This window comes from Chlorocebus sabaeus, chromosome 20 (genome assembly GCF_047675955.1).
Source record: "Chlorocebus sabaeus isolate Y175 chromosome 20, mChlSab1.0.hap1, whole genome shotgun sequence".
Classification (NCBI taxonomy): Eukaryota; Metazoa; Chordata; class Mammalia; order Primates; family Cercopithecidae; genus Chlorocebus; species Chlorocebus sabaeus.
Genome location: NC_132923.1, coordinates 55,078,557 through 55,099,202, shown reverse-complemented (window position 1 = coordinate 55,099,202; position 20,646 = coordinate 55,078,557). Strand labels below are relative to the sequence as shown.

Genomic DNA, 20,646 nt, shown 5'->3' with positions numbered 1-20,646 from the left:
TCGGAAGCTCAAATAGGCTGAGCAGAGCATCTGAATGGGAAGGGTCAGATGTTTAACAGCAACAGGATATTGGTTACACATAGGATGGTTGATCAAAAAGTAAACATATTAAAAATAACAGGAGATAGATGTTTCATTGTCAGACAAGTTGTTACACATATTAAGAGAGAGAAACTATGGCTGGGCCAGGTGGCTCACGCCTGTAATCCCAGCACTTTGGGAGGCCAAGGGGGGGTGGATCACAAGGTCAGGAGTTCAAGACCAGCCTGGCCAAGATGGCGAAACCCCGTCTCTACTAAAAATACAAAAAATTAGCCAGGCTTGATAGTGGATGCCTGTAGTCCCAGCTACTCAGGAGGCTGAGGCAGAGAATTGCTTGAACCTGGGAGGCGGAGGTTGCAGTGAGCCAAGATAGTGCCACTGCACTCCAGCCTGGGCAACAGAGTGAGACTCCATCTCAAAAACAAAACAAAACAAAACAAAACAAAACAAAAAAAACAGAGAGAGAAACTACACTGGACCCTGTGGTACTGGTTTGGAAATAGAGGAAGCAGTGTTTCATAGATATAGACACATATGGAAATAAATATCAAATATAATATGTGGATGGAGAGATAGATAAAAGGATTTTTATATACATATATTGCCTTGGTTCTGGATCCTGAGAACAACGACAGCCCCAAAACAATGGGCACACCTACATCCCAGATTTTGGTTTCTCAATAATGTTCTCATCTAAAATAAATTAAGACTCCTTAGAGAAATAGCTGATTCCAGGGCTGGCGCTTAAAAAATACAAAATGAGCCTGGAATATATTACTGTGCTGAAATATGGAAGTATTAAAACAATGCCAGGGACATGTCAAAGAAAGAGGTCAGACAGAAGAGGATCATACTGACCGTATCTGAGACCATTTGAAAATTAAAGTGAATAATAATAGTAACAGCAGGTTATAATCTATTGGGTAAAAGGAATATCCATGAGTTCACTCTGACACATATATGTAGAGAAAGTTACTCTACTTCCCTGCCATATACTTATAAAAAGGGAGAAAAGAGCGATTATACAGTGATCACCTTAATCATGAGATCAATATTCACATCATGAGTAATGTGCCATCTGATAGGTTGCTATGAAATGAACATAGCATCGCTTTTGTGATTTTTCTGCCAAAGAGAGGAAACCTGAATCTAATAATGAGAAAACAAAACAGAAATGTAAATAAGGAGTATCTTACAAAACAAACTAACTCACAATCTTCAAAACTGTCAAATTCATGAAAGTCATGGTAAAACTAAGGAAGTCTTTCAGATTGAAAGACTAAAAATGCATAATAATTAAATTTAATGCTTGATTCTGGACTGGATCCTTTTGCTATAAAAGACATTATTAAGATAAGTGGCAAAATTTGAAGGGGATCTGAGGATTATAGTGATGTATCAGTATTAACTTTCTGACTTCGGTGGTTGTATTTCAGTTATAAAGGAAAATATACTTGTTTGTAGAAAAAATTGTTAACGTATTTGGGAATAATAAGTATCATATCATGTTGACAAATTACTCTCAAATAATTCTGAAAAAAATGTTATTTGTCATTGCAACAGTTTTGTGATTTAACATTGTTTTAAAATAAGAAAATAATAAAATTGTATTCAAATTCAACATCTTCCAGAAATGTTGTCATAATTCTGGAACAGTTTTCAGGTTAGTTTAGAGAAAAGTCTTTTATATGCTATAAAGGTTTATAATACAGTTTGCTGTGGTATGAATGTTTATGTTCCCCCCCAAATTCATATGTTACAGTCTTCACCTTAGATGTGATGGTTAAGAAGTGAGGCCTTTGGGAGGTGATTAGGTCATAAGGGTGGAGCCTTAATGAATGGGCTTAGTGGCCTTATAAAGAGAGAGATCCGAGCCCCTTCTGCCATGTGACATTAAAGTGAGAAGGAAGCTATCTCTGTGAGGAAATCCAAGAGGAAGGACCCTTGCCAGACACTGAATGTTCAGGCACTTGATCTTGGACTTCCCTGCCTCCAGAACTTTGAAAAATACGTTTCTCTTGTTTATAAGTCACTCATTTGATGACATTTTGTTATAGCAGCCAAAATAGATTAAGACACATTTTGAGGTGTAGAAAGCAGAGGGTTCTCCCCATCTCCACTCTTTAAAACTACAGCATTATAATAATGAAAGAAAAAAGGCAGTATACTTTATGACAGTTCCAATGAAAACAATTATGATCTCTTAGACATTTGGTACTGATAGTGATAGTAATGGTTTTCCTGTTCCTTTCCTTCTTTTTTTGAAACAGTCTCACAGAGTGCTGTGGCATGATCACGGCTCACTGCAGCCTCAACTTCCCTAAGGTGATCCTCCCACCTTAGCCTCCTGAGTAGCTAGGATGACAGGTGCTTGCCACCACACCTGGCTAACTTTTGTAGTTTTTGTAGACATAGGGTTTTGCCATGTTGCTGGGATACAGCCATTCACCACTGTGCCCAGTTGGTTTTCTGTTTTCTTTTGTTTCACATTAAAGGCCTTTTGATATACTTCCTTTAGTATGAAGAAGCCAAATAGCTACAGTAGGTATTAAAATAGCAACAAATATTATTTAAACAAAAAATGATATTTCCCTAGAGAAAGAAAATTTAGTAGAAATAATATGTGGACAGGTACCATTTTTATATTACTTACATTGCTATAATACAACTATTTTAAAAGAGCACAGCAAATAATAGATTACATTGTTTCCTAGCTGTGTAAACTTATAGTGAATTCCAACAAGAGCAGGCTGTGCAGGCCATACATGAGGAATGTGCTAGAATGGTACTGAAGACATCGCTGTATCTATTCATATCTAGGTGTGTATATTAGTCCGGTTTCATGGCTGCTGATAGACATACCTGAGATTGGGCAATTTACAAAAGAAATAGGTTTAACTGGACTCACAGTTCCATGTGGCTGGGGAGGCCTCACAATCATGGCAGAAGGCAAGGAGGAGCAAGTCACATCTTACGTGGATGGCGGCAGGCAAAGAGAGAGCTTGTGCAGAGAAACTCTCGTTTTTAAAACCATCAGATCTTGAGAGACTCATTCATTATCACGAGAATAGCATGGGAAATACCCGCCCCCATGATTCAATCATCTCCCACCGGGTCCCTCCCACAACACGTGGGAATTATGGAAGCTATAAGATGAGATTTGGGTGGAGACACAGAGCCAAACCCTGACAGTATATAACAAACGCAGGTAAAATTAGAGCATCAAGTAAATGTACGGACTAGGGTTGAATATACTATCAAAGATTTATTTGCCCAAAAGTATAATAATATGTTTGAGAAAATAGAATAGTTTTCTTTAAAACAAAATACAAAAGTACATAATTTCAGAAATTATGATATTAGAATATCCAGTTTGTCAATTTGGAATTTAAATATTAAAAATTTAGATTAGACTGTAAACTCATAAAGTGGAATAAACAAATATTCTATTTGGTTTTGATCTGTTTTTTAGTTGATCAGTCAAATAACAATTTCTATCATATCAAACACTTCAAATATCTGGAAGGTTGTCATTATTACTCCTAATACCAGCAAGGAATCCCTAATACCAGAAGCTGAATGTCTTTCCCTAAAGGCAAATGTTTAAAGGAGACTATCTTTTGAATACATGATGGTGCATGTTTTGGGGGAATATTCTTTATTCTATTGTGAGATTGAGTTGTGGTCTAAGGGATTTGGAGTGTCACTGGAGAGAAGACAAGGGGGGTGGGGACCTTCATAGAAAAGATTTTACCTCTTGACTATACATCTGCCAGCCAGCAGGTACTTCCTCCTGATCTGGCATGGTAGTGTGCTGATAGAAACTAAAAAATGACAATAAGGCTTCTTGGACTTCATAGACTCCCTCCCTCCCTTCCTCCCTCCCTCCCTTGGATTTCATAGCCTGCCTTCTTTCCTTCCTTCCTTCCTCCCTCCCTCCTTGCTTCTTCCTTTATTATTATTATTATTTTTTTAGATGGAGTTTTGCTCTTGTTGCCCAGGCCGGAGTGCAGTGGCGCGATCTCAGCTCACCACAACCTCCGCCTTCTGGGTTCAAGCGATTGTCCTGCCTCAGACTCCCCGAGTAGCTGGGATTACAGGCATGTGCCACCACACCCGGATAATTTTGTATTTTTAGTAGAGACAAAGTTTCTCCACGTTGGTCAGGTTGGTCTCAAATTCCCGACCTCAGGTGATCCGCCCACCTCGGCCTCCCAAAGTGCTGGGATTACAGGTGTGAGCCACCATGCCCGGCTTTTTCCCTTCCCTTCCCCTTCCCCCTCCCCTTCCCCTTCCCCTTCCCTCCCCTCCCCTCCCCTCCCTTCATCTTTCTTTCTCTTTCTTTCTTTCTTTCTTTCTTCCTTCCTCCCTCCCTCCCTCCCTCCCTCCGTCCCTCCCTCCCTTCCTTCCTTCCTTCCTTCCTTCCTTCCTTCCTTCCTTCCTTCCTTCCTTCCTTTCTTCTTCCTTTCTTCTTCCTTTCTCCTTCCCTCCTTCCCTCCTTCCTTCCTTCCTCCCTCCCTCCCTCCCTCCCTCCCTCTCTCTCTTTCTTTTCTTTCTTTCAATAACAGAGTGTGGTAGGTTCAAAATCCAACTTTCTTGCTTCGTAGCTTTGGAAACTTAGACATACTAATTTCTTTGTGCCTCTTTCTCTTCATATATAAAATGGGTATAATAATAATACCCACATTATTATGAGCAATAAATGAGACAATGCATGTTAATTGCTTAAATTTGTACCTGAGAGATAGGAAACACTAATTGTTAGCCATGGTCATAATTATTGGAGATAAGGAACAAAGATGAAAATACAAGTAAAAATAGAAGCCACACTAAGAAATCTGTGACTTCTTAGAAAACATTGTGATGATTCTCTGAATAAATATATTTACTGGTATATACCCAACACAATATTAGAATATTAGGGCATACAAGTTCTCTTTTAAAATAGATTTAAAGATAAATATACCTTTAAGATTTAAAGATACATATATATATATGAAGATACATATACATATATATATCTTCATACGTGGGGGTGATAATTGTAGTATTTGTCACGGCAATGAAATGAAGATTTCATTATAAAAATTATTTAGCAATTTGCCTGGCACTACTAATAAGCGCTCAAAACTCTAGTTTGCTACTATTGCTAATTATCATTATCATTATTATATATGTGAGAGATACATATAAGGGCATAATAATTCTGTACTATGATAAGAACAGAAGAATTAACATTTCAAGTCTTTTAAAGAATGAATACAGTTTTTCCAGATGGAGAGGAGGGAAAGAGCATTCATGGATCCCCCATGTGTTTTACCTAAACTTGACTTGTTTTCAAAAAGTCGCTGAGACCACAATTATTTTACCGAGAAACTGCTTTTGAATTGACCATGTCCGCACAAACTAATCATTCAACAGATAATTGAGCACCAAATCTATGAAATATGCAGAGAAAGTGTAGACAGGCTCTCAGCTGGTTTTCCTATTCCACATTCTCTCCTCTTTAGCATACTTTTCATGAGGTTGACACAGTAATCTCCCTAAAGTGCAGTTTTCATCATGCTGTAACTACTGGAGGACATATAGTGGTTTTTTGAATGCTTGCTGTATCAAGCCCAAACGACTCTATCTAGCTTCAAGGATCCTCGACAGTCTTGCAATTCACAGTATGGCATCAGCACCAACATCACCTGGGAACTTGTTAGAAATAAATAATCTCACACCTCAATCCGGACCTATTAAATTAGGTTCTTCATTTTAACAAGATCCCCAGGTATGCACATTCGAGTTTAAGAAACATTTCTTTACAATATCCTTTAATCTAAACCAAACAAAATCACTAACCCATACACAACCCAGTCTTATCAAGAAGAATTAAATCTTTTCATTAATTTCTCTGCATCCAAAGCAATCCCTTTGCTCATGCTCTTAACTCCACTGGAAATACCTTGTTTACTTCACATCTACTATCTAACTCTCATCCATTCTTGAAGACCAGTGAAGTCTTACATCTTCCATGAAACTAAGACCATTTCAAAGTACGCTAATCTTGTTGAATACTTCTTGCACTTAGGACAACACCAATTCTATTCTTCTATCATTCATTCATTCATTCATGATTCATTGAATATGCATTTTCTTAATGCTCTTTATTATTTACCTGACATTGTTGCATTGGCCACAATAAAACAAGAATGCAAGACTTCCCCTACTCTGTCAGTTCCCAATGAGAGCTATCATGGTTCAGTAGAGATGTCTTAAGTTCCACAGGCAAGAGGTACAAGTGGGTAGATGTGAGGGTGCAGGCCCATATTGCATAAAGCCACATAATTTTTGCTTTTTTGTTAAAACTACTTAATGGAAATAATACTGTTAAAATATATTAAAACCTTTTGTAGTTTGAAACAGATGAACTACTTTAACTCTTAGGGACATGACAAAGAGATGTTGTGTTTTCATTGTTCCATGTTAATTTTCCCTTCTATAGATAGTTGTGATGTTTTTTATAGGCCAGCAATATGTCTTTCTCCATTCATTCAACAAATAACAGAATTTTAAAATAACTCCTATTTGTCCTTTTTCTGACTCCTTAAATTTTAGACAGATAGGCACTACATAAATACTTGTTGATTGAAGACACTCTTTGATCTCAAGTTGGGGACTAGGTTTACACACGTGGAACAACCATTGCAGAAATGCAGCCGCCCTTTCATCCTACTGTTATTCATGACATAAGGAAACGTTCATGAAGTTGTAGTGACACTTTGGTTTACTAGGAGTGTCTTTTGGATCAAAAAGTTCCTCCAGGGTGCCATGGAAATTTCTGTTTCTCTGTAGCTAATGTTTGCTATCACCAGAGACTGTGTTGGAGTACAGCCAACCAAATGGAATTGGCTAGTAAAAGCTTTTGTGGGTGAGCATTTGGAAACAAGCTTCATGACCATTTGCTAGCAAAACCTCAGCAGGAGGAATTTTAACCAACCTAAGTTAATGTAAAGGTTTGATTTGAAAGGGTCTGGAGGGGCAGGGGAAATAAAATGCTTGATGAAGTATGTAACATCCCATATTCTTTAATAGTAAAAATAAAAGTGTTAAAGCAAACTAAATATGGCCTGAGAGGAACCCTGTACTTCTATATTTGAGTCCTTGTGGATGAACTGTAACCTAGATTAATAGTCAGATAAAATTGAAAACCTAACTTAGGAGTATGAGCCTGTAACAATAACTGAGCCTTGGCCAATCACAGTGGCCAAATTTCAGCCACTCATAGACTGCTAAGTGTTCAAACTGTGTTCAAATAAGGTAAACACCAACCTGTAACCAATCCAGCTGTTTCTGTACCTCACTGTCAATTTCTGTACCTGATTTCCGTTTTTTTGTCTATAACTCTTCTTTCATCACGTGGCTACGCTGCAGTCTCTGTGAATCTGCTGTGAATCTGGGGCTGCCTGATTCACGAATCGTTCATTGCTCAATTAAACTACTTTAAAGTTAATTCAGCTGAAGTTTTTATTTTGTCAAAAGTTAGCTTTTCTTGTTGCAAAACTACTCATCAGCTCTTCAGGTAGAAACAGATGCTTAGGCAGATAGCCAGTCTTTGAAAGGGCGGAAACTCCAAGCAGCTGCACTGGAGTACATACAGTAAGGTTCGATACTATGCAGGACCGTCAGTGAGTCCCTTGGTTCCTTCAGTGTGATTCAGGAGTGGGGTCACACAAGGAAACTTCAAAACCAAACTAAGTAAAAACACAATTTCCAAGGAACATAAACTATAACTTTATACGATCTAATGTTACATGAAAAATGCACATTACTTTGATTCAAAAATCAGCAATTACTTTACATTTATAACCTTCAAATTGGTTACAACATTCCTTTATCTTATTCAGCATTCTTGCTGAAGATGAGCTTTCCCACGTGAAGTGCAATTTTGTCTTCAACTTTTAATTCCTCTGGATACAGAAGAAAAGCTCTGGGCCCTTAATTGAGCAATTATTATTTCTTAAGTGAACATAGAGTTTGAGGATAGTGCCAAAATCTTCCTTTCATCCAGAGAACAAGTCTAACATAAGCAGCAGCATAAGTGTTGTCTGGCGGCACCCCAGTTTTAGGTACAAGAGCCAAGTCAAGACTGAAAGGGGAACTCATTCCTCACCTCTACTCACTCCCTGGCATCTCCTAAGGTTCTTGAATGAATGCCAATTAGGGCCGATTTGTATGTCTCCTTGGAGGTTTTAGATAACTTCACTAAGACTTATTTGTTTTTCTCATTTAGTCTGTTTCTCCAGAGTAGGATTTGCAAACTTGCTGCTGAATATGCTGTTTGCAGTTCATTGCTAGGTTTCCATACTGACATAAAGCATTGGTATTTGAAAAATTCATTAAGAAGTGGCTCACCTTAATTCCTAGATCTAAATCTGTGGTGTGGTTCTATCACCTTTTCTACAATGTTGTCTCAGAATTTAAGAAAGGAAAATCAAGAGTTCATATGCTAACATTTCATGGAATATGCCTACACAAAGGATTGCTGCTTCATGGCTTGTGCCATTGTTTAAGCTATTCTAATTGTTTTCAAGTTTTAAATACAGATCTGGAATTCAATTCTCAGGAACTCCTATCATTTGTCTTAGTTTTCTAAGACGTTTACTGTCTCCATTACATAAAAAGACCTTCAAATATTTGAAGATAGGTTCCATGCTTCCTTTATATGTATATATACTTTTAATTAAACTTCTCTTATTCCTTCTGCTACTCCTAAGGTTACAGGGCTTCCAAACTGTAACATTAATGAGAAGTTAGCTTTTTCAATAAGCACATTTTGAATACAGTCTGCTAATACTGACCTCAATTATAGTTAAAAATATATAAGACCTGCACTTTAAATATAATCTTTTCAAGGTTTGATTAGATTTTGATTGCTGTAATTAGTCATCTGTAATACATAAGACATAATCTAGAATTTGCTCTTTAAACATCAGAGTGATAAATCCAGCTACAGAAAGCATCTTTTTGGTTGCCTCTTAATGAAAATATTACTAGACCCTACTAAGTGGTGATTGAAAAAACATGCTGAAATATTACTGTCAGCTACTGGAGTAAAACTTCTCACCAGAGAACTATCACAACTTCAGGATAAAAATGATTGCTATCTAAATACAAATTGTAGCAGCCATTAAAACTGTTAGAAAGACCTTAGATCACTTTGCTTCTTAGAGTTTAAAAAATTTTTACTACACAGTATCAAATTAAAATGTAGTCACTGCTTGCAAAATTCGAAACATTTATGAAAGTATAATTAACTTATACTTTAAATCAGAATTCAGGACAGTTTGAATAATCCTTATATGCCCACAAAAATTTTTTCTAGTCTTTTACCAAATACTAAAGTGATGATTTGTCCAACAATGTAGATGTTTAATATTCACCAGTATTATCAACAACAACGTATCATGCTTTTACTTCTCATTAAAATTGCTGTATTACTGAAGCTTGACCAAATTTCCTTCATGCTTGGACATCTTTTTAGGTATAATATTCTACAGTTTTCCTCTTCTATCAGATTTTGCTTTATCTTTATTTCCCTTCCTTCTCTGACCTGTATTCAAGAAATAGAAAATGGCTCTTTGATGTGCCACTCCCAAGTATGTTCAGATAAAAGGTAAACAATTCAATAGACTTGTTGATGAGAATTAACATTTGAACACTGGAGGTTGTTTCCTTTACTCATACACTCTCCTAGTGAGGATAGGGGACCCAAGGTAGTGACTGGCAGGAGTAAACTGGTGAAAAACTTCTAAAAAAAAGAAATGGTAGAGAAAATAGCAAAAAAAATTCTTTTTTAAATCAATGAAGTAGGGAAGTCCAAACATATATTCTAATCAAGTCTTATACTTGTCCAATAGTTATAAGACTCTCTGAAAACATTTATATATGTGGGTGGAGGCAAGTTGCCCATTAAATTGTAAGAGGTGTTATCAGATTCATCAGGACTTGGTTGTAAATTTGACTACACAGTTTGGCTCATAGAGAAATGAGGAGGAAATATCTGATTAAAGTGTGCATTGCTGCTGAGGCAACTGAATGTTGCCATAGCAATTGAGATGAAATGTGCAAGAAGTGAGATAATTAAATCTAACCCCTTTAGTAGTTTTGACAGTCAATGCACTGCCAATAGAAAAAGTTATCTACAGTATTAAGATAAAACACATTCCTCATGGAACGTCTCCTTACTAGTATTTTGTTGTTTCTTTTCTAAATACATTGCTTTAGGTGTCTAATTTGAATGTTCTCTTTTAATAATCAAATACAGTTTTGACCTTGGTCTGCCTAGACTTTCTGCTGGTTTATTATATCATGGGAACAGACATCTATAAAAAATATCCATTTTTTTCCCCTCTAGTTCTTAAAAAAAGTATACTAAAGCCAAAGCTGTCACATTTGAGCTTAGAATTCAATAATATCTAGAACGTGCTGCCCTCTTCAGGAGCTGGTGCTTAAAAATACTCTCTTTTTTAGCAGACTGATATGAGTTATAATATCAAAATTGTATTGATAATTCTTTAGAAATAAGTTCCATGTAAAATAAAGTATTTCTATGTTTAAAATTTTTTACATTAAGAGCTTGCATTAAAAATCAATACATACAACATTTTGAAAGAAATTGTTAATATTTATAATTAAATACAAACTAATGATTTCCTTAAACTATTGTCATAGAGAGAATTCCTGAATCATTACAGAATTTGACTTCCATATTTAGTATTCAAATTTTTTAAGACAAAAATTGTCTAAAAGAGAAAATATTTTCTATGTGAAAATCTAAGTAGGACATCCTTCAAATCCCACTTTTATTCTTCAACAACAAAAACAACAACAAAACCAACTTTTTAATTTGGGAACATTAGTGTTTATAGTTTGAAATTTTAGCTAGTTTTCATTTCCAGAAACAATACATTTCTTGGGAATAATGATTCCAAAGATATCTTAACACATCATAATGTTTATTCAAAATTACTTCACTAGAGAAAACTTCTAAAGGTCTGAAATATCACTATTGAGAAAATTCAAGCAAATCTCTTTCATATATATCTACTAAAATTTCCTCAGCTATTATATAGTTTTGACAGAGAGAAATGAACTCAGTGTATTTTTCTCCAAATTAGGTTTTTATACTTTAAAAAACTGATCAATATTAATAGCATTAATTATCAGGATGTGAGAAAAGAGTATTTTCCCTTAAAGAGTTTTAGGTATAGCTGTCTCATCTCTATTAATAAAAAATTCAAATGAGCTGAAGGGCTGAGTGAAAAAAATATATATTGACAATGTTCTCCTAATTCTACAATATTTCTTTTGTGGAAAATAAAATCGTTTATTCCTGTATTTGAAAGTACTTATCAAAACAAGTGCTTAATCCTATGGTAGCTCTGTCCATAGTCATATATGTTCAAGAATTCTTAGAACACTGATTTGTGTTTTCTGTTATAGATTTACTTTATTTTTGTTTTGCTGCTGATGCATTACATTTGGCAGTTAGGATCCCTGTGGATGGAGGTATAATAAATAATAACATTTTCTTTACTTTCCAGGGTATTTATGGCACAATGAAAAATTTCATCTTTCCCAGAATGGTAAGTAAAGAGTTCTTTCTGTATTTGATAGTACTGAACACAAACAAGAAAAGGTGAATCGTTATAATAAAACTGGAGTATCATTCACTAAATGTATTGAGTCATCTGATAATTATAATGTAGCTTATACTTTTGCAAATAAATGGATGCTGTATTCAAATTCTATAATTATTCCAAAATTCTCACCAAATATACAACAGGATTTTCACAGGAAATATAAGGTTTTGCTTTCTCTGTTGGATTGCAGTTGATCACAGTAGATCCAACATTTTGTTTTCTGGGGTAATTCATTTTAAAATTTATACAGATATAGAAATAAATGTGGTTTACATTCCATGAGCAGAAAAAGAAAGCGTTATCTGTGATACAAATTGAGAGTTGGTAAGAGTCCTTTGGAATTTTTACTGTTACATAAAAACTGATTGTAATTTATGTTTGACTGGGGCTTTGCAGAATCTGTGAATTTTAAAATATTTATTTTCTAAAAGTATATATCATAACTTCTAGGCAAGCTAGCCACTATATGATTTTGGTTAAACATAAAGTTTTTTTGTCTTTATATTTTTATGACTTAAACAGGAAATAGTTTTAGTCTTTATCATAACCTCTTTACAATTCAAATACTAAAAATTAATCTTATTAAATGGGAAAGGTCAGTGTAAAATGGTATTTCCTAGGTAGTTATTACTGTCTCCTATGATGCTCTTTATTTTTCCAGTGGTTTAAGAGTATTCCCTATAAAAAGAAGGAATTTCTCACTGTAGAAAAAAAAATCACTTTGACATCAGAGTGTTACGTTAAGTGAAAAAGCAGGGTACAGAACTACATACATTACATGTTGTGTGCATGTGCGCTTATATATGGAGAGGAGAGAGATTTGGTAGTATATCTTAAGCTTAGAAAAATTAGACACAAAAGGCCGGGCGCGGTGGCTCATGCCTGCAATCCCAGCACTTTGGGAGGCCGAGGCGGGTGGATCACGAGGTCAGAAGATGGAGACCATCCTGGCTAACCTGGTGAAACCCCGTCTCTACTAAAAATACAAAAAATTAGCCGGGCGTGGTGGCGGGCACCTGTAATCCCAGCCGCTAGGGAGGCTGAGGCAGGAGAATCGCAGGAACCCCGGAGGCGGAGCTTGCAGTAAGCCGAGATCGCACCACTGCACTCCAGCCTGGGCGACAGAGCGAGACTTCGTCTCAAAAAAAAAAAAAAAAAGAAAAGAAAAGAAAAGTAAAAGGAAAAAAGACACAAAAGGTACACAAAAGAATGGGAATATTGGTAGTTTCGTAGTCTTAATTCTTCATTTTTTACATTTCCTATAATTAAATATATATATTATTTTTATAACTAGAACAAAAACATTATTTGAATAATAAGCTATTCAAAAGAGTGTATTACTAAATAAATACGTATATATAAAATTGGGAAATACCTCTTTGTGCCAACTGCATAACCAATTAAAAAAAAAATCTTCAGCTGGGCATGGTAGCTCACGCCTGTAATCCCAACACTTTGAGAGGCCAAGGCAGGTGAATCACCTGAGGTCAGGAGTTTGAAACCAGCCTGGCCAACATGGTGAAACCCCATCTCTACTAAAAATATAAAAATTAGCTGGGTGTGGTGGCGAGTCCCTATAATCCCAGCTACTTGGGAGGCTGAGGCAACAGAGTCGCTTGAACCCAGGAGGCGGAGGTTGCAGTGAGCCAAGACTGCACCACTGCACTTCAGCCTCGGGGACAGAGCAAGACTCAGTCTCAAAAAAAAAAAAAAAAAAAAAGGCGGGTGCGGTGGCTCACGCCTGTAATCCCAGCACTTTGGTAGGCCGAGTTGGGCAGATCACAAGGTCAGAAGTTCGAGACCAGCCTGGCCAATATGGTGAAACACCTTCTCTATTAAAAATACAAAAATTGGCCAGGCTTAGTGGCGCGCCTGTAGTCCCAGCTACGCGAGAGGCTGAGGCAGGAGAATCGCCTGAACCCAAGAAGTGGAGGTTGCAGTGAGCTGAGATTGCACCACTGCACTCCAGCCTGGGCAACAGAGCAAGACTCCATAAAAATAAAAATAAAAAAATAAAAAGTAGATAACGAGGCAAATATAAAGAAATTTTATCAAAAAATTGCTTTTAACCTAAAATAATGTTAATAAATCATTTATTAATAATAATAATAAATGGCACTATTAGAATATTTTTGATATTAAAAATTCTGCTCCAGCAATTTATTATAGGGCAGTACTTAGCATAAATGTATAAATTTTAGTTATATCTCTCTCGACACTTTAGTTCTCTAGAACTAAGTCAAAAATTTTAGAAGAAATTTAGGAAAAAAGTCTCTAGCATGCATCTAATATTGCTCACATAAATGCTTCCCAAGTTTTTCTTTCCATCCTATTAGTTCTCAGTTTACATAAAATTATAATAGAAATGTTTCTCTAATTATGTAGCCAAAAACTAGAAGGATTCTAGGAGGAATGCATTGAGTTAAAGGATATTTTCAGCTACTCACCAACAGTAAGAATTGAGGGACCAAGATTAGCTGTATGATTTTCAGTAAGATACATCATATATGTGGGTTTAAAATTCCTGAGTGGTTAGAGGGTTATACTATAAGATTTTTTAAATAAAATCTTAAATTTCTTTCTAGACCAAGAATTTTACAATAAAATTTCATATCCTTAAACTGAATATACATAGCATAAAATAACATTGAGAGACTTGGAGTCATTAGAATGAAAAAGACTGTAATGATTAAAGGGGTAAATTTCATTCATTTGTAAAATTCACATAAATGAAAGTCTCATCCATATTTCACTGAAAGTCTTGTCCAATTGTATTGTGTAAATAAGAGATTATATATTGTGTATTTTGATAATATTCCTTCCATATTACTATATTTAAAATGTACCCAAAATTTAACCTGAATTTTCTCACTTTACTCTGAATGAGATAACATTGTAAATGGCCTATAAGATCTATAAGATAAAATCCAGCATCAATCTTTCCTAAACAGTGGGGAGCCAAATTCACACTGATTTGTATATGGAAATTTATATTTCTTTCTTTTTTTTTTAATTTTTTTATTTTTTTGAGACAGAATCTTGCTCTGTTGCTCAGGCTAGAGTGCAGTGGCATGATCTCAGCTCACTGCCAGTTCCGCCTCCCGGGTTCACGCCATTTTCCTGCCTCAGCCTCCCAAGTAGCTGGGACTACAGGCACTCACCACCACGCCCAGCTAATTTTTTGTATTTTTAGTAGAGATGAGGTTTCACCGTGTTATCCAGGATGGTCTCCATCTCCTGAACTCGTGATCCACCCACCTTGGCCTCCCAAAGTCCTGGGATTACAGGCATGAGTCACCACACCCAGCTGGAAATTTATATTTTTAATAGGTTTAGACTGCCAGATTACTAATTTGATATACTGGGATCAAATATTTAAATATATAATTTCTTTTTTTGCATCTACTCCGTAAACTCTTTAGTCCAACATATCATGACATTTTAGAAGAAAAATGAACGAAATTAACCTCTTGTCTATAACCAAAATCAGGGACAATGTAACAAATTATTTGATTTTTCTTTTTTTTTTTTGAGACGGAGTCTCGCTCTGTCGCCCAGGCTGGGGTGCAGTGGCCAGATCTCAGCTCACTGCAAGCTCCGCCTCCCAGGTTTACACCATTCTCCTGCCTCAGTCTCCCGAGTAGCTGGGACTACAGGCGCCCGCCACCTCGCCCGGCTAATTTTTTGTATTTTTAGTAGAGACGGGGTTTCACCGTATTCGCCAGGATGGTCTCGATCTCCTGACCTCGTGATCCGCCCGTCTCGGCCTCCCAAACTGCTGGGATTACAGGCTTGAGCCACCGCACCCGGCACAAATTATTGAATAAATAAAATATTGTTCATTCAAACTATTTATTTCTGATTTGTAAGTGTGCTAATTTAACCGGACAGACAAAGTTCTGAATACTATGTAAACTAAATTGAATTGCAAATACATATTTTATTGACAGGTATTATTAAAGCTGAACTTTAAAACAATAAATCTTCAGCCATCCAATTTTTTCTAAGATATTGATGAGAAAATAAAATAAATATTATAATGTAATTAATCTACCCTTCAAGAAAATAGATCCTTTCATTTCCAATTCTGGTTGTACTTAATGAATAAAGGTTGAATGCATATTATGTTAATAGTCATGATATATACACTTCAAAGAACAAAAGTAAAACATACTTTATTTCTGAAAATGTTAATGATGATTTATTATCTTATTTCATTAAGGACAAAAGCTCCACATTATAGTCAACTATAGCCAATAGTCATTTTGTCATTAATCTTAAAATTTCACAAGTTTCCAATGTATCAAGTGTTAATTTTTAGGTCAGACAATAATAGTATAAAATAATTGTTAATTGGCCAACAGGTTGATTACTTTTAAGATGTGAAAAAAGCAAAGATAAAAACAGTCTTCTCCTTTTCCTTCAATTAAAATTGCATCCAATTATTCTTGTAGATTATAGATCTCTTTTGGGATTTCTGGTTTCATACAACTTTTTGGTTCATTTCACAGGAATAATATTCATTTTAATTAGCAAAAAAACAATTGATGAGCTTTTTTACAAGAGGGAGTTCACTCTGAGTGCTGATCACTGCCACTAGATTATCCTGTGGTTTTTTTTTAACGGTCTTGCTTTTAAAGCAGTTAGTTGAATACGTTATCTGTTAGTAGCCATTGCCTTTGAAGACAGAGTATCTTTCTTGTTGAGTGGTTAGCCCATTTTGTTTTATTCTCCCAACTTTCCTAAACAATATCGTTAAGTTGGCTTCTGAAATGATTTATTGCCATTTTATATCTTTGAATATACAAATCAAAATTTTTAAAAGTAAATAGATATTTTTGATGCATTACTGAATTGTATTACATAGTTTAGAAGGTTAAACTACTTCCTTTGAAATTCTAAAAAATATTTAGTAGCTAAAAAAAATAAAATTTCTAATACATATATAAGAAATACAGGGCTGGGCATGGTGGCTTATGCCTGTAATCCCAGCACTTTGAGGGGCTGAGGTGGGCAGATCACCTGTGGTTGGGAGTTCAAGACCAGCCTGACCAACATAAAGAAACCCTGTCTCTACTAAAAATACAAAATTAGCCGGGCATGGCGGCACATGCCTATAATCCCAGCTACTCAGGAGGCTGAGGCAGGAGAATCACTTGAACCCAGGAGGCGGAGATTGCAGTGAGCCAATATTGTGCTATTGCACTCCAGCCTGGGCAACAAAAGCAAAACTCCATCTCAAAAAAAAAAAAAAAAAAAAAAAGAAAAAGAAATACAGATCATGAACACCTGTGTACCACCAACCAGTTCAAGACAAACACATTAAAATGCCCTTTCAAGCTTTCAATGTACCCTTCTACAATTCTTTAACCCTTCTTTAATCCGAGCTAAACATTATCCTCAATTTTCTCTATCCCTTGCTTTTCTTCATAATTTTACCTCATGTATTTGCATCCTGAAATATATAATTCTTGTTTATGTTTTGCCACAATATGTAAATAGAAAGTTCTATTTATCTATGACTCTTATACTCAACATTAAGTTCTTGAGTTTCAACCCTTTGAAGCACATAGCTATAATTAGCTTATACTTGTATAGTGTTCTAGTGTATGATTTATTAGTCTTCCTTTAACACTAATGGATATTTGGATTGTCTTCAGTTTTTATTTTTATTATTATTACACACAGTGCTTCTATGACCAGTCTTGCAAATTTATAAGTGGATATGTGCAAAAATGTATACAGGGCAGTGATTCTTAACCTGGGATGATTTTGCTCCCTAGAGAATACTTGACAATATCTGCATTATTACTTGTCATAACTAGAAAGTGCTACTAAATGTCTCCAGTTAATGATAAACGTCCCGTAAAGCACAGGATAGCCCCGCAAACAAATAAGTATCTGGCCTGAAATGCTAATAGCATGAGGTTAAAAGATCAGTCTCTAGATGCCTGGTTAAAAATGAAATTGCTGCTGGACATGGTGGCTTACGCTTGTAATCTTAGCACTTTGGGAGGTCGAGGCAGGAGGATCACTTAAACCCAGGAGGAGTTCAAGATCAGCCTGAGCAACATGGTGAAACCCCATCTCTATGAAAAATACAAAAATATGCCAGGCATGGTGGCAAATGCCTGTAGTCCCAGCTACCTGGGAGGCTGGGGTGGGAGGGACAATGGAGTTTGAGAGATCAAGGCTGCAGTGAGCTGTGATCACACCACTTCACTTTAGCCTGGATCAAGTGAGATCCTGTCTCAAAAAATAAAAATAAAAAAAAAAAAGGGAAAGAAAAGAAAAGAAATTTGCTGGGTCATGGAGTATGAAAAATTTCAAATTTATTAGATAATTCCCAGCTGTTGTACATAGTATAAATGTTACATTCCTACTAGGAATATAAAGATAAATATTATGATTTCTCTGTATCCTAGTTAGCACTTAATATTATAAGATATTTAAATGTATTTATTTTTATTATTTTTAGAGACAAGATCTCACTTTATTGCCCAGGCTGGAGTGCAGTGGTGCCATCTCAGGTCACCATAACCTCGAACTCCTGGGCTCAAGTGATCCTCCTACCTCAGCTTCCTGAGTAACTAGGACTGCAGACTCGTACCACCACAACCAGTTAATTCTTAAGTTTTTTGTGTAGACAGGGGTCTCACTATGTCGCCAGGGCTGGTCTTGAACTCCTGACCTCAAGCGGTACTCCCAGCTATAACCTGCTGAGGTTATAGGTGTGAGCTACTGGACCTAACCACAATTTTTATTAATTTGTCAATGTGAAATAAATACTCCTCATAGTTTAAATTTTCAATTATTTGATTACTAATGAGATTGAGCACCTTTTCTCATTTTGTTGACAATTAGCATTTCCTGTTCTATGAGGTACCTCTTTTTTTTTTTTTTTGAGACAGGGTCTCACTGTATTGCCCAGGCTGGAGTGCAGTGGTACAATCACAGCTCACTGCAGCCTCAACCTCCAGGGCTCAAGCAATCCTCTGGTGTCAGCCTCCCAACTGGCTGGGATTACAGGCGCGTACCACATGCCCAGCTAATTTTTAAAATGTTTATGTAGACAGGGTCTCACTCTGTTGTTCAGGCTGGTCTCAAACTCCCGAGTTCAAGCAATCCTCCTGCCTTAGCCTCTCAAAGTGCTGGTATTACAGGTGTGAGCCATAGCACCCAGCCTTCTTTTTAACCAATTTTAAAAATTAGGCCAGGCGAGGTGGCTCACGCCTGTAATCCCAGCACTTTGGGAGGCCGAGGCAGGCAGATTATTTGAGGTCAGGAGTTTGAGACCAGCCTGGCCAACATGGTGAAACCCCATCTCTACTAAAAAAAAAAATACAAAAATTAGCCAGGCGCATGCCACCCAGGCTGGAGTGCAATGGCACAATCTCAGTTCACTGCAACCTCCACTTCCCAGGTTCAAGTGATTCTCCTGCCTCAGCCTCCGAAGTAGCTGGGATTACAGGCACCCAGCTAATTTTCATATTTTTAGTAGAGGCAGGGTTTCACACCAAGTTGGCCAGGCTGGTCTTGAACCCCTGACCTCAGGTGATCTGCCTGCCTCAGCCTCCCAAAGTGCTGGGATTACAGGCATGAGCCACTGCACCCAGCGTTTTGTTATTGTTGTTGTTGTTGTTGTTGTTGTTTTTTTGAGATGGAGTCTCGCTCTATCACCCAGGCTGGAGTGCAGTGGCATGATCTCTGCTCACTGCAACCTCTGCCTCCCGGGTTCAGGCGATTCTCCTGCCTCAGCCTCCCAAGTAGCTGGGAGTACAGGCGCCCGCCACCATACCCGGCTAATTTTTGTATTTTTAGTAGAGATGTGGCTTCAGCATATTGGCCAGGATGGTGTCGGACTCCTGACCTTGTAAACCACCAGCCTTGGCTTCCCAAACTACTGGGATTATAGGCACGAACCACCGCGCCTGGCTGCCCTTTTTCAATAATGTTGTGCTTTTTCTTTTTTCTTTCTTTCTTTTTTTTTTTAGATGGAGTTTTGCTCTTGTTGCCCAGGCTGGAGTGCAATGGTGCGATCTTGGCTCACAGCAGCCTCCACCTCCTGGGTTCAAGCAATTCTCCTGCCTCAGCCTCCCGAGTAGCTGGGATTACAGGTATGCACCACCACGCCCAGCTAATTTTGTGTTTTTAGTAGAGATGGGGTTTCTCCATGTTGGTCAGGCTGGTCTCGAACTCCCAACCTCAGGCGATCCGTCCGCCTCGGCCTCCCAAAAGTGCTGGGATTATAGGCGTGAGTCACTGCCCCCGGCCAATAATGTTTTTCAAAAAGGTTTTATTCCCACATAAATTTGTTAGATTTACTCTTAATTACTTTTTTACAAAATATTTTTAAATTATATATGTGTAGTTATTTATTTTTAAAAATAATTTGCTTCCATACATAGAAATACAATAAATTATTATATTTTTGGCCGGGCGCGGTGGCTCAAGCCTGTAATCCCAGCACTTTGGGAGGCCGAGACGGGCGGATCACGAGGTCAGGAGATCGAGACCATCCTGGCTAACACGGTGAAACCCTGTCTCTACTAAAAATACAAAAAAAAACTAGCCGGGCGAGGTGGCGGGCGCCTGTAGTCCCAGCTACTCGGGAGGCTGAGGCAGGAGAATGGCGTGAACCCGGGAGGCGGAGCTTGCAGTGAGCTGAGATCCGGCCACTGCACTCCAGCCTGGGTGACAGAGCAAGACTCCGTCTCAAAAAAAAAAATAAATAAATAAATAAATAAATAAATTATTATATTTTTATTTTCATTTTTATTTGGGAAACCTAAGCTTTCTTATTAATTCTCAAAACTTACATGTATTTTCTCTTGAATTTCATATATTAACAATTTCTTTCATGCTAGCCCTTATACTTTCATTTTTTTCTACATACTCTAGTAACTAGACTTCT

General features: G+C 36.9%; 1 protein-coding gene across 2 annotated transcripts in view; it reads left to right on the top strand.

Moving 5' to 3' along the window:
* The window catches only part of ADGRL2 (adhesion G protein-coupled receptor L2), a 694,457-nt gene that overhangs the window by 446,966 nt on the left and 226,845 nt on the right, over positions 1-20,646 (top strand). For both annotated transcript variants that reach the window (XM_073007173.1, XM_073007178.1), the window contains one exon: positions 11,634-11,675. The gene's annotated coding sequence lies outside the window, so the exon portion shown is untranslated. The remainder of the gene's footprint in view (positions 1-11,633; positions 11,676-20,646) is intronic.